The following is a 15,383-nucleotide window of genomic DNA, read 5'->3' on the forward strand; positions in this document are numbered from 1 at the left end:
TGATTGAGCGCATGGCCGTGAGTGGCACGTGCTAGACCGTCGTCCTGACCAGCACCTCACATAAGGATTTTTCCGTAGCTGCTCGATGTGAATGAATTTCCAGATGAGAGCCTTTGGAGTTTGTTACTGATTGTGGGCATACTGGCCGAATGCCGAATCGAAACTTTTTCGAGCAAATTTGGTAATTCATACCCTTGTTATCAGGAAGGTTTTTACTGGTTGCTCTGCTCTCATGTTTTCCTGATGATTTTATTATGTGTTTTTTATGTGTTTCAAAAAAAAAAAGAGAGAAACAAATGGAGACGCATGGTTGTTGATGTATAAACTAACAAGCATTAGGCACGCCTATATCAACAGTGTTGAATTTGTCAGGATATGTTTGGCAATCACAACAATAATGCCCACCACTGACTAGCGTGGAAGGGGAGGGGGGTTGATACTAACCATATTAACCTTAACATATATAATACACCTAGACAACTTCCGTTTCGTGAAGAAACTTTTGAAATTGCTAAAAATGAAAAATTAGTTTTAAAAATGTTTCCAGTGTTGAGTCAAAAGAATAGTGTTTAGTTTCTAGGGGAACTTGTGTTGTTTTCTTCGTCTGAAATCAGTTGTACTCAAAGGTGGTATGTACAACAAACACCCTCATGACGAAGAAAACAAAACTTCCGAAAATGCCCAAACAAGACAGTTGGCTGTACGGGCCCGTATAAAGTTCAACATACGGAAATCCTGGAAAAATTCATAGAGGAAGCCCTATGAGGAAATCTTATATAGAAATTTAGGAGAAATCTCTAGATGAATTCCTATATGAGTAATTGATGGAGAAATAACTGATTGTTTTCATAGAGGAGTATAAAAAAATCCTGGAAGGATCCCTGGAAGAATCTTAAGAAATTTCTGAAAAAAAAAATCCCTAAAAAAAATTTAGATTAATTCGGATGAATCCACGGAGTAATTATAGGAGGAATCATTGCAAAAATATTTACCTCTAATCTCTGGATACATCCCTAGAGAAGTTTCTATAGAAATTACTGAATGAAGTTCTGCAGGAATACTGGCAAAATCTTCTGAGTTTTCGAACAAATCCCAAGAAAAATGTCTGAATGAATTACAGGAGAAATGCCTGAAAAAATATCGCAGGGTAACATCTGAATGGAACGTAATAAGATAACAAACGTTTATGCTAGCATACGGAATGTGTGTAAACCCTTTCAACCGTCATTTCAATAAGGGAACCTAACTGGCAATCAATTAAAGATGGCGAAACGATCGCATTTATATCTCTTGAGTGAAAAATGGCAGCTTCATCGTTGATGTCATCAAAAGCCGATAGCGACAGAAATTCGGGAGCGAAAGTGGCGGTGGGTCGGCCACACTCTACGCAGGGGCGGAAACGAAATCTGCAAGCAAGCGTTAGACTGGAACCCACCAGGACATCGCAGAAGAGCCAGACCCAGAGGTTCATGGCGGCGCAGCCTCAACAACGAAATCAAGCAAGTCGACAGAAATTTGACCTGGCCATAGGTCAAGGCGATGGCTGGCAATCGCCGCCCAGGATGGAGATCTTTCAATTCGGCTCTCTGCACCACCGTCGGTGCCCAAGTCTGAAAGTAAGTTATTGCATATGGCGAGCACTGGTGCAGTCTTGTGTCGCGCGCCATTGACACTTGCTTAAAATTTCCGCATATTGTTCTTATCAATGTTCTCCTGCGCTTCAGCAATCACACAATTCTCATGTTGCCGTTTTTTTTTTGCTGCGGTGAGAACGCTTCACTTATTCTATTGCCAAATTTTACTGGAACCCGGAAATGTTTGTTCTGAGAAGTGGCATGGAATCATTCGAGGAGATGTTTTTTTTTTCGGGCGAAACAAATTCGGGCCAATGGTGTTCTTGCGAAAGTGCCAGAATCAGCCAGCTTCTGGTAGAACTTCCGTGTTTCTTGGGAACGGCAGTTCCATTTCTTCGCACTCCGGTTCACCAGGCGGCGCTTTTTCTCCCTAAAGAGGCAGGTCTGCTGTTTCCACTTTTGTTTGTAACGTTCCACGTTCTGTTGGGTCCCTTGCTGCAGCATTACCGCCCTCGCTGCGTATTTCTCCTCCAAAACCGTTCTGCACTCCTCGCCGAACAATTCGTTCCGTTGATTCAGTTCCATCGGGTAGTGCTTTGGGCTGCGTCGTTGATGGCTGCTTTCACTCTGCAGAACCTGATCGATTTGAGATTCCGTCTGCTGTGGTGATCTCCAGGTGTAACGATAAGCACATAACATAAGTGGAACTCCATAGTCAGAGCGAAGGAAAAAGTTGGATCCTTTTCCAGAACGCGAAACTGTTATATCTTTTATAAAAGGCATCGAACTGTCATTCATTTTTGGTAAACAAAAACATCTGATCGAACTAGTATTCCAGTTTTGGCAAAGAATACAGGAACGAGGATTGGCATCTTAGATATGCGTTAAACAAGCTGCTGTAAAACCACTTATTCATTATGTCATAATTTCATTGGAATCTTCGAAATAACACATCCACGTTTCACATATCGATGACTCTTTATATTTAAAACTAGAAACACCAGTGGGTAGCGACCCGTAGTTTGAGAGAAACGTTGATCTTATCCCAAGAGTGCATGACTCTTAACTTAATTATTGCTTTACTTAATTACAACAAATTCTAAAAAATGCCGACGACAAACGAGCAAAGAATGTTTACAATTGTGCTCAAAACCCTATGCCATGTGGGTCACCCGAACAGTGATGCTGTGTTCTGCTCTTGTGCTCCATATCATTCGTGGGTTAATAAATGCAGTCTATAAGGCAGTTAAGGCTGCCAATATAGCAACTGATGAATAGTGCGTAAAAGTCAGTTATTGTCAATGGCACAGCAATAACACAGCGTAACAAAAATTAACTTTTTGTCTGTCTCAGGAGCAAACTTATGTGTCTCCGAAGGATTTTGGGCCGCTGAATCCGAATGCGGGCTCAGATTTGCTCTAACACGTCACAATTTTGAGCTATACCTCAATTTATAGGCCAAAATATGCGATTTTGGGCTTTTTTGACTGAAAGCCATTAAGCAAGGAAATATTTTTTTTAAGCAATCAAAAGGTTAGTTGGTCAATTTACATCTAAATTACCCAAGTAACAATTATACTTTTGTGACAATCCTGAAGTAATTTCTAGGATTGAATAATAAAACTTAGCAATAAAGCTCTTTGTTCTGCAAATCCAAGATTAAATAGGCATAAAATATCCATAAGACTAATCTGGCCCACTCTTCAGGAGATCTTCAAGGCTGCTTTTGAAGACTGCTTTGAAACTAGTTGTATTTATGTACTTACACTGATGATTGATTATAAGAACTTCATAAAACTTTAACAAGAATAGCTTGAGGCATGTTGATCTTTTAGCTGTCTTTCTCAAAAGTGCTAATAGTGCATAATAAATGAAATCTTTAACCTAAGCATTATGCAGATGCGAACTAGTTTTGTTTCATGGATGAAATGTTAAATGAACTGCGAATTAATTTTCATCAAATTGAAATGGCTAAAGCATTAAAATTGCCTGACAGATCATTGATGACAGGGAATCAAAATTTTCCATGCCATACCCACTTTGTCGTTGATATGCCACCCAAAACATACGAAAATAACAAAGCGCCTCAAAAATAATATCATTCATTAATATACGAAGACATAAATTTCCTATAAAAACAAAAGTCTACGCCACTTTTTCAATTCTTTCTAAACATGGCTGCCGTTCCAAGCGAACAAAACTCATGCAGCCGCCATCAATTGTTATTACCTTTAATCCAAACCACCTCAAAACAGTGATGGAACCAAGTCGCCTTGCATGAAATCTACAACATTTATTGAAGATTGTTTTTACTAGTGATAATCTTAAGGCAGATTTGTTCGTCTTAAATGAAACTTATTCGTTTTATTCAAGAGTAACAGCCTTTGACAATTGTTTGTTTACCTTTTTGGAGCTAGAAAGTTATTTCTGTACATTTTGCGTCAGGAAGTGCCAATTGTATTATAGTTTCGTGTATTTAATTAGTGAATTACTAAAATTTACTAGTATTACACTATTTAGCATGAGCATGCGAAGAGTCACAGTAAGTACCCATTTCATTTTTGATTCAAGTTGCTGTGGCCTGTGTGAGTAACTGGCTGAAGGTTGGACGACAGCAGCAAGTTACTCGCATTTTTGATTAGCTATAAAATGAATATTTCGTCGATATGATTACTTTTGAGCACCAAAACGGCTAAATTAGCAGTGAGCAAAAATGTTTGAGTGTTTATATTTGCATAAGAAAGCCAATTTGTTGCATAATTAATTATTTATAGTTCGTTGTTTTATTATTCCGCTTAGTTCTTGTTCCAGGGTAGAGGCTCTAGCTCAAGAATTGAAAGCTTTAATAAGTTTTTAAAGGAGAATAACTCAGATGAATTGTGCTTGAATAAACGAAGCATAAACTTTTAATGAAATTTGTTGATGTTATGTGTTGAAAATAACTTCAAATACGTCTTAAAACTTATTATAAGATTAAATGCCTTAGTGAATCAAGTTGTTTTATGCGCGATTTTCATAATTAACTTGAAGAAAACTTCAAAACCGCATACGAACGGAGATTATTTTCTCTTGATAAAAACAACTATAAATGTTTCATGAATTCTTCATGCTATGATAAAGCTTCCATAAAAATAAACAAATCTAAAAGGAATTTAAATTGTTACTTGGGTAACGACTCATTCAAAATATTTCGTTTTACCAAATCGAATTTGATAGTTTTAAGCGATTTATGTTAGGTACGATATTTCCCATACAAGTCACCCTCCAAAAATTGCATGCAAGTTTTCATACTAACATAAAATGCTTAAATCTTTGAAATTTGATTAGGTTAAGCGAAATATTTTGCATGAGTTGTTAATTTAGATGTTAATTGACCAACTAACCTTTTGATTGTTTTAAAAAAATATTTCCTTGCTTAATGGCTTTCAGTCAAAAAAGCCCAAAATCGCATATTTTGCCCTATAAATTGAGGTATAGCTCAAAATTGTGACGTGTTAGAGCAAATCTGAGCCCGGATTCGGATTCAGCGGCCCAAAATCCTTCGGAGACACATAAGTTTGCTCTTGAGACAAAAAAATGTTGCGCTGTGTAATGGATTGACTGGCAAACATTGCCACAAACTACAAAAGACAAAAGAACCATATTGGAATTTGATGGGCCACTGGGAATATTTCGAACTCTAAGAATGTATTAGAATTCCGTGTACTAACTATTATGTAACTATTCATGGATTTTGTATATGTATTCGAGAGTTCCGCTGCCGCCTTCAAAAAACACTGTTGGAAATCTCGATTCTCTTGAAGAATTTACTGCACAATGGATTGAAGCGAAATTTCTAAACAATTTCAAGTTCTATATCCTGCGATTCAATGTTCCAGAATTTTGTATTTCCCTAGGATCAGGATTAGAACGATATGGCGAACAAAATAAGACGATCGTCCATTTCGATTCTGGGCTAACTTGGGAAAAGTTGAAAGTTCCAGAGCACTACGACGATCACTTATTTCTCCGTTCAATTGATTTGTATAACAGTAACCATTTGATGGGCACAGACCAGATGCAGCCCTCTAGGGGTGTAAGTGACCATTTTGTCGAATATTGAATATTACCAAAAATCTTAAAACTTAAAGCTTCAAAGCTTTTTTGAGAATTTTTTGGTTGATTGGAAAAATTACAATAAATAGAAGAAAATTGGGAAACTACGTACATTTAGTATTTGATGAAAAATTGGTGAAATATATTGGCCATCATTTTCTCGAAAGTGGGTTTTGTAAGTTACCTTTGCTGCCAACCTCCTCATTTGTAAAGACATGTAAGTATTAAGTATTTATACTTAGTTAACTTAGTATCACTACTCTTTTTCATTTACCAAATCTGTGGTACGATAAAAAAAAATAAATATAAAAATATGTGCTCCATAACCAACTTACGACCTTTTCCAAGCATGCGTTGGTATTAAATGAAAAGAAAAGTCTCAGCTTTATTGTGTCTAATTTTGACACATTTTTTTTTTGTTTTGATTTTGTTCTACGCAACATACCAGGAGCATATATACACGGTAAAAAATCTGCATTGTGATATGAACGGATTGGCACTTGAATTCGCACTACTGTTTAATCAGTTTGTTATCAATTAAATATCATTCGAAAAATAACATCCAATGCCTCTTCAATTTCAATTGAAATTCACTTTAATTCATTGTTGACAATGTTTTGAATTCGAATCTAGAATTAAAAAAAAAGTGCTCACCGCACCCAGATTCGATACCAGGACCTAGAGATTCACGATCATCTGTTTTACCACTACACTACTTCATACCTGTTAGAGAGGTTCGATTCGAAGCGAAACACTTTCTACCACCTGTCATCTATATTTACTTTCATACCCAAAACAGTCATTATCAAATCAACAGCTTTTCACTTTGGATCGTACTGCTTTGTACATTAGTGCAAATTGAAGTGATTTTTAGTTGTTTTCTCCGGTGGGATTGTTTTGGTTCTCAAATCAACACTGACAGCATTGCGATTTCAAAGGAAAAGCCTTTCTGATCATGTTGATTGGGATGTTGAATAGTTAAGGGATTTTTCCCTTACATTGAGCGTGCAGAATTCTTACCGTGTACAGTATGCGGCGGGAAAAAATGCGAAAGTGTTTTTCAATTTCAACCCTCGTTTTCATCCATTTGACGTTAACCAATCTATGTTTCAACGTTCCATGATCTCTAATAGGCTAGTTTTCTGAAAAGTTAATTAAAAATTTCTCATTTTGGTCACTAACCTTTACAAGGCGGCGCCTGAAGCTGAAGACTATTAGAATTATCAAACCGCAGAAAAGTACACAGGTCGCTAAATTTCAAACAAAATGTTTAATTTTCTCTACAGTATCATCAAATATACGTACTTATTTCATCTAGTATGTGAATCTACATGGCTCTGGATCAGTGTCGTCTGGTTGTTCATCGAATTTAAGTTAATTTTGTTACTGTTATAGTCATTTTGTTTAATAACCATTGGGCGCGCAGTTTATTGATACCCGCTTATTAGGCTTACATTATCACATGTTAAACATCAAATATGTTCACTTTTATTTTTCAGTGCTAGAATATAGACATTGACTGATACACTGTCATGAAAAAATAGTCATATATATTCCATATATAGCGTGTAATAGTGCCTTGAACTTTTAGCATTTTTTCCTGCCGCACCCTGTATTGCGGAGATTCCATCTGTTTAGACACCTGCGCGAAAATTAGTTGCGTGAATTCTTCTTGCGGATGCCCAAAGATACAAAACCAGACTGTGTCCTGGTGAGTATTTTACGTTGTGTTGTTAGATACACATTTGGTGATAGTTTTGCATTGTAAGCAAACATTTATAACGCACCTACGCTGAAAATGAGCCTAATCATTTATTCGCATCGGAATCTATAAATATCCACGTGGAGCAATATTTACTAGCCAAAATGTGATAATGCTCGAAATGGCTGTAGCAATTAACTATGTCATTCCAGAGATCAATTTCATTACCAAAACTTTTTTCAAAGTACTTTTATTTAATAAGATTTTTATCATAACATAGCTCAAAAAGTAACTACCGTCAAGGCGCCATTCACCGTGTGCCTTCGAATATTTTTTCATTATTTCCATATTATGATTGAATGATATGACAATTTCCCTTCAATTTCACCAATACAACACTAATGTATTGTTACCATGTGAAAACGCTCATTAGAAACATTTAAAAGTATCATTTTGACACTAAAGTGTGTTTACATTAAGCGGATTTCTGCTCGTTCACTGCATTCATAGTGAAAAAACGAAAACCGTGCTAAGGTGATTTAAGCGATAAACTGAATGTAGTAACGTTTTTATTCCACCAAGAAGCAATTAAATTCACATATCAGGTATGTATTTTGCATTACCGAAGTAAGTTTACCAAGAAAGTACGATTACTCGTACTTTTTAATTGAAACAAAAAGGCACGGTAAATGGGTACCCTAAAAATCAATGATCTCCATTCACCGTGCCCCATATTGTCCCATATATCTAGAAAAAATCGAAAATTTGAACATTCGTATTTCTAATAAAATTATAAAATTTATTTCTTGAAATAAATTTAAACGAAGGCAATTCCCTTGGCTGGGTTGTTTTGATCATTTTTAAACAAAGTAGAATAAAATTTCTCATACACGGTGAATGGGTCCCTACTACCACGGTGAATGGTGACCTACCACGGAATTAGGCGACCCTAGTTACTACCCTTTACTAATTGTACTATATCACCAAATTTTGTGAAAATTTTTCTACTTCTGTGGATATTACTTTAATTTTAACCTATAATGAAGGCAATTAAAAGCGGCACCAACAATGTTTATAAGACTGGTGTCAAATGACAGCCCTTATTTGCCCCGAATCCTCTTAAATCCACGGTGAATGGTGCCTTGACGGTAGGAAAACATATTCGAATACAATTTGTCAATTTGCAGTCAAGGATTTCAATTTTTTTTTATTGGCCCAAACAAATATTTATTTCGCTTTTGGTCTTAGTACACCACCACCACTGGTCGAGAGGGGATGAAAATAAAATTCAAGAATTTTATTTTAAAATATTGAAAACTAATCGGATTTGATAAAGATTTTATAGCAAGACGCGATATTTTGATACATATTTTGTATTTGCCCTCTAAAAATTCAAAATCCAGTCAATTTTTTTTGGGGGTGACAAAAAGTCAAAATGAAATTTGTATCAACTTTAGGTGATCAGAATAATCAGTTACGTCGATGCCGATATTAACATTGTTTAATGCCATAAACCCCCACACCCCCTTCCTAAATTCCAAAATATCACCGAGACGGAAAAACTAACAAATTATGAATCATTGTTTTGTAGATACATTACTTTCAAGCAATTTTTTTTTCAAAAGTTGAAAATAAAACAGTCATTTTACAATTATGGGTCACTCTGTCACAGTTAAATGTAAATGACCCATTATTGTGGGTGTCCCATGATTGTATCATGACCAGAGCCGTAGCGTGGGGTTGGCCAGGTTGGCCCCCGCCAAGGGCGCCAGCCTCAGAGGGGCGCCAAATTGGCCAAAGGCTGGAAGGAATGGTATGGTGTTTTTAACAAGATTCAAACTAATGCACTGTATCTCAGAAACACACATATTTTCACACCCCACAGTTATCATGTTTTTGCTGTTGTAGCATTTTTCCATATACAGATTTGTTCAGACTTTCTTTTGAATGTTTACAATAGTTTTTCCTGGGAATTCATACCCCTTTTAAGATATTATTCTATATTTTTCCCAATTTAATCTTAATAAATAAGAAATAAAAATAGGAAGCTTTGTGTAAATCTTCAAAAAATCACAATTTCTGCAGAAGTTTTATTAAATCCATCAGCATTCTCACTATGTCTCAAGTTATCTTCCAAATATATTTTCAACCAAATCAACCATTTCAAAAAAGCTTGAGCATTGTATTTTAAAACTTGATCTCATCAATAAATATGGTTCCTGTGAAAATCTAGCTGTAAGTTCTTTGTCTTAGTTATGTTTTTTAAATAATTTATTGACTATTCCAAGCGTTCTTTCCATAGTCCGTGCTCCCCGAATCAACATAAGTTGATGAAAGCTAAGGTTGATAAGATAGATTTTGTTATTAGAGCAACTAATTCGAAAAACAGCCCCTACCAATCTCAATTGCTTTTGCAATTAACTACTACAGATCTACTTACGAAATATTTCGATTTAATATCTTGAAAATTTCATAAAGCACCTGTGGTGCGCACAAAACTGAATGAACTTTTCACGGAAATATAAGAATGGATCATGTGAGGCTTCTTAGAGAACTCCAGGATAGTTATAAACTTTAGGAAGTATGCTGTTGAAAAAGCTATTGAAGTTGTGCTGAAATAATTATATAAAAAACTGAATGAATTCCTAATAAAACATGTGAAACAGTTTGGTAGAAATAAACAGATGAATGTCTAAATATCTCAAAATATATAACGTTGAAAATACAACAAATTAAATACAATGCTTTCAAAACAGTTTTTAATGGAAATTCGAAACAAATATGAAATTAGCATTAGCATTAGCATTAACCTTCCGTAACTCGCGCGGTTGACTACCTGCATCAGCACCACGCTAATGCTGAGTACAAAAAGCGAGATTTTTTCAACGTGTTGTACAAAATACAACAGCGCGAGCGCTCGTGGGTTAAGCAAGTCGCACAAATTCGTAGGTGGTACAGCCCTGGATCGCTGTTATGAGGGTTTCATCCTTCCTGTCCGTTACCAAAGCACAAAGATTTGGGACTAATCTCTGACTCTTAGACAAGATTGACGCAATCCTCCAACGGTCGAGTGCTGTCCTGGCCACGTCCTTGCGACAGCTGAGGGATGGGAAAGGAAGATTAGTTGGACACCTATGAAAGTACATAGAGACCTCTACATTCTTTCAGGCCTAGGCGTCACGGGAATTTGGGTGTTAGTGGAAGGGTGAAGTTCAAAAGAAACGTTTGGTCAACGTGCACACAATATTTTTGGTTGATGCCTGGTTTTTTTTTTCAATTTGATCCTTGTTGGGTGTTCGATTTTAAATCTGAAATAGAAAAGGGAAAATATAGATTTTTCTGAATCTTCCTATATGAAAAGGTAGATTTACCTGAATCCTGCTGAAATAAAACGTTTATAAGTAGTGTATAATAAGACAGAACACAAAAATAGAGCAAATTATATCCAAAAATTGATCCTGCTATGATTAAATATTTCTTTCTGGAAACAGCAAGATCAAAATTTAAGTTTGAATGCTATGATTTCCATAAATTACATAGAACATTCTGAAGGTTTTAAATTAATAGATAAATAAACTTATTCTTGAAATTGCTTTTCAAGTTCAATAAACATGTTAATATACCCATTTTATTTGTTATGAAGTTTGCTTCTACCATTTTTTGCGTATTATAGTGTATGAGTTAAATTATAAGAGTGAATTAATCAGATATATTAAGAAGCTACTTGAATGTAAAACTATTTGCTTGAAAACGGACATATGTGTTAAAATTCGAAACAAATATGAAATTCTCGAAAAATGAAAAATATTTTTTCTCAAAATATTTTTTTTCTCAAAAAATGTCACCAAAATATCAAAACAGAAAAATTTTTGAAGCAATTTTATAAAAATAAAAACAATAGTCATTACTATGGGGCGCAAATCAGGATGCTTGCCAAGGGCGCCGTGGACCCACGCTACGGCTCTGATCATGACTGTACTCTTTTAAATATGTTTTTAATTTTCAATAGTTTTTTTTCCTCGTAGATTTCTTTGTTTCTTATTTATTTTTATCAACCTACCCCCCCTCCCCCCGTTTCGAACATAATAGAAAAAACCCGGATTGATCCACCTAGTGGTGATAGTGCCTTTCTCGTCGAATATGTACTCATGACGTTTCCGTTGACGTGAGCTGAAATGTTCCTGAATCATGAGAATACTTTACTTAGAATTTTATCAGAGCCATCATTGAATTGACTTTTTTCGAAAGTCTCTCAAATAAAGCTAAATCAATCAATGAATTGACTTTAAACTTATTAATGGCACATATTCCGACGTTATGTTCAACGTATAGGCAGAGCTGAAAAATATCAGACCTCTCAGTTGACAGCTTGACCTCCTTCACTATCACTGGAGCCCGATCAACACCAAGACGATACAACTTTTTCACAAACACAGATACCTTAACGATTTTCGACAAGGTATTTTCTACACACTTCTACACACGCTATATTTTATTATCATTGGCTACAAGATGCATGTAAAATTTGACAAAAACATGCAAGTAACTGAAATTTTTCATACTGAATCCCATTCAACTTTCAACCACATTACAGTGCGTGAGGGAGCAATCAGTAGCACAAAAATTTTACGCAGTCAGTTTAGACGCGAAAGAGAATTGAAAAAGTTTGTTCGGAGTTATTACGATTAAATTTTAATTTTCTTATACAACGTTGACCCATCCTTCTGCATTATTACACCTCAGAAATCTGAAATGGTGTGATTGGATGAGATCGTCTTAGTTTTGTCAAGATATCTATCGCTTGCTTTAATTTTTCTCACTATTGAATTCCGACGAAGCACCCAACGCTAGTTTTGGAATACTACCGGTAGTTTCTTATGTGGTCTGAGACTATTTTCTTGCTTACCGTTCATCAGGTTACCGGAAAATCCGCGATTTGACGTGTCGCATACATGGGTTTGGTTCGCTTTATATTTGGCCACTTCCAGCGGAACACTCGGAACCGGTTTCGAAACACCATCGGTTGTCCCAAATATGGTCTGAAACTATTTGTGTTTGGTTCACTTCAATATTTGGCGGTGGAGAGGGCCTGGTTTGATGATTAGAACACAAGACTGTCATGCCAAGGGCCTGGGATCGAATCCCACTCCCGACATATTTACAAAACGTAGGTTCTTCCTTCGGAAGGGAAGGGAAGGGTCCCGAGATGAACTAGTTTCGAGTTAAAAATCTCGTTAATAAAGACAAAAAAATAATATTTGGCCACTTCGGGAGGGAACCCGGAACCGGTTCCGGAACAACACCGGTTGTCTCAAATATGGTCTAAAACTATTTTTTACTAACCATTCATCAGGTCGCCTAAGGAGCCGCAATTTGAAGTGTCGCATGCATGGGTTCGGTTCACTTTTATATTTGGCCACATCTGGCGGGACATACGGAACCGGTTCCGGAACACTACCGGTAGAATCTTAGCTTGTCTGAGACTATTTTCTTGCTTATCATTCATCAAGTTATTGAAAAAGCCGCGACATGATGTGTCGCATGCCTGGGTTTGCTTCACTGTTATATTTGGCCACTTCCGGCGGGACCTCCGGAATCGGTTTTGGAACACCGGTAGTTTCTTATGTGATCTGAGACCATTTTCTTGCTAACCGTTCATCAGGTAATCGCAAAGGGCGCGATTTGACGTGTCGCTTGCATGGGTTTGTTTCATTTTTATATTTGTCCACTTCCGGCGGGACGCCCGGAACCGGTTCAGGAACACTACCGGTTCAGATATGATCTGAGACTATTTTCCTGTTAACCGTTCATCAGGTTATTGAAAAAGCTGCGATTTGATGAGTCGCATGTATGGGTTTGGTTCACTTTTATATTTGGCCACTTCTGGTGGGACCTTCGGAACCGGTTCCGGAACATTACCGGTTCAGATATGGTCTGAGACTATTTTCTTGCTTACCGTTCATCATATTATCGAAAATGCCATGGTTTGATGTGTCGCATGCGTGGGTTTGTTGCATTTTCATATCTAGCCCCTTCCTGGGGTACCGATCCGGAACGCCTAAATGGCCATAATTCCGGAACGGCTGGACCGATCCGAACCATTTTCAATAGCAAACAATGGGACCAGATTCCGCGTCGAATGAACCGTCGGTTATTAAAATCGGTTGAGATTTACTGCCGAAAAGTGACGTGAGTTCGTTTGTACACATACACACACACATACACACACACACACAGACATCACCTCAATTCGTCGAGCTGAGTTGATAGGTATATGTGACTCGAATCTCCGGGCCTCCTATCAAAAAGTCATTTTTGGAGTGAACATATAGCTTCTAGTACACTTAGTGTACGAGAAAGGCAAAAATATCTGCGTCGTTCTAAATATGATTAAAACTTTCGAAAAATTTTATGTAAGAGTGCTAGTTTTATATACCTTCTAAGCGTGGACCCCATACTTCACTCAGCTTGCGTTGATCAACGTATGGTAGTTCAGTTCAAATATGACTTATGACACCAATTTATGTAAGTTTCAATTCGCTTTCATAAAGATTTCCTGAATATTGTTTCCAATCCTAGAAAACTGCCAAACGTGGCACAGTGAAAGCGAGGAGTAACATTTTGAACACGCATGCAACGTAAAACTAGCACGAGTTCAATATTGGACAGTTCAATGTTCTCCGTGAATTTTATTTCCTCCACCGTTCCTTGAAATGTCGATGCACCAAATTTGACCGACTTTCACAGCAGGAAATTCCATCAAATCCCGCGCAAACAAAGTAAAACATAAATGCTGTCAATCTCAACTGCGACTGCATAATTCGTTCACACAACCCGATCCTGGTGAGGCACAGAAACGGGAAACCGCAAACTTTCAACTTTCACAGCATTAGTAGTTCCTCTGATTGATTTCTCAAGGCTCGCGTCTTTACCACCAGGCAGTTGTTGCCATAATTTGCACCAGTTCATGCTTTCCGTGCTATTTTGGCGGGGGTCTCCCAATACCAGTTCCACCTTTGTACTAGTGGTAGATAAAGGATCTACCGATACCTACTCGGTAAGCTAAAAACTGACAAGTTTTCGCAAAAATAATCATGAAACAAAATGATTACGTTGTGATACTTGGCCATCATCGTGTTGCGTCACTTTTATAATAGTTTTCAGTTCCGACAGAGTTCAAAAGCATTCCGGTGCAGAGGGTGATGGAGATGCCCGTGATACCGGAAATGCTGGGCATCGGGTGACTGGGAGGAGCACCGCGACGTGCAACGACGGCCAGAGAACTCCGCGAACAATTTGCAATGTTCCATTTTATCGGTTTTCCCACGATAACAACTTATGCTCATGCCTAGCTGACAGTCCGACGTCCGCCCCACCCCTCCTTGTAATGTGGACTATTATTTTAAATGTACATCAAATCTATGCTCGTTCGCGAACCAGTGCGGTGCCGGTGCTTATTGTTGTTAATACCGCGTGGAAACGAGGGAATATGGGAATTCCATTGCATCGTCGCCGGTTCGGAGTACCTATCGAGGAATGTGACTTCCTCATTGGTGTGGTGGTCGTTGAAATGCTCTTCAACCTGCGCTTGAATTGCAACCCCGGCTGACCTCGACTCGGCTGAGAATGGGACAGCAAGTTTTGTTCGCCAAACGGAACTATTTAAAAGTTCTGCTACAAATATTTTTGAAGGTTATACAATAACCATTCACGGGCGTGGTTGGGTTTAAGTTGGCTGGAATTTAATGAAAAGACGACGCTGGAGCTTGTCGAACAGTGGGGTGAAGTAGAGGAGATTGGGGAGCGCGTGCCACGCGTAATCAATAAGCTTTGTCCATTGTTACAGAGCAATAGTAGTAGTGGTGAAGATATAGATTGTTATTGCAATATATGTATGTATAAATTAAAAAGAGTGATTAGATGCTTCTTGTTCTTTTTTCAATGATTGGCAGGCCTACTCATTGACATATAATCAATAGTATAGGTTTGTGATCTCGAATCATCCACAGTTG

This window comes from Aedes albopictus, chromosome 2 (genome assembly GCF_035046485.1).
Source record: "Aedes albopictus strain Foshan chromosome 2, AalbF5, whole genome shotgun sequence".
Classification (NCBI taxonomy): domain Eukaryota; kingdom Metazoa; phylum Arthropoda; class Insecta; order Diptera; family Culicidae; genus Aedes; species Aedes albopictus.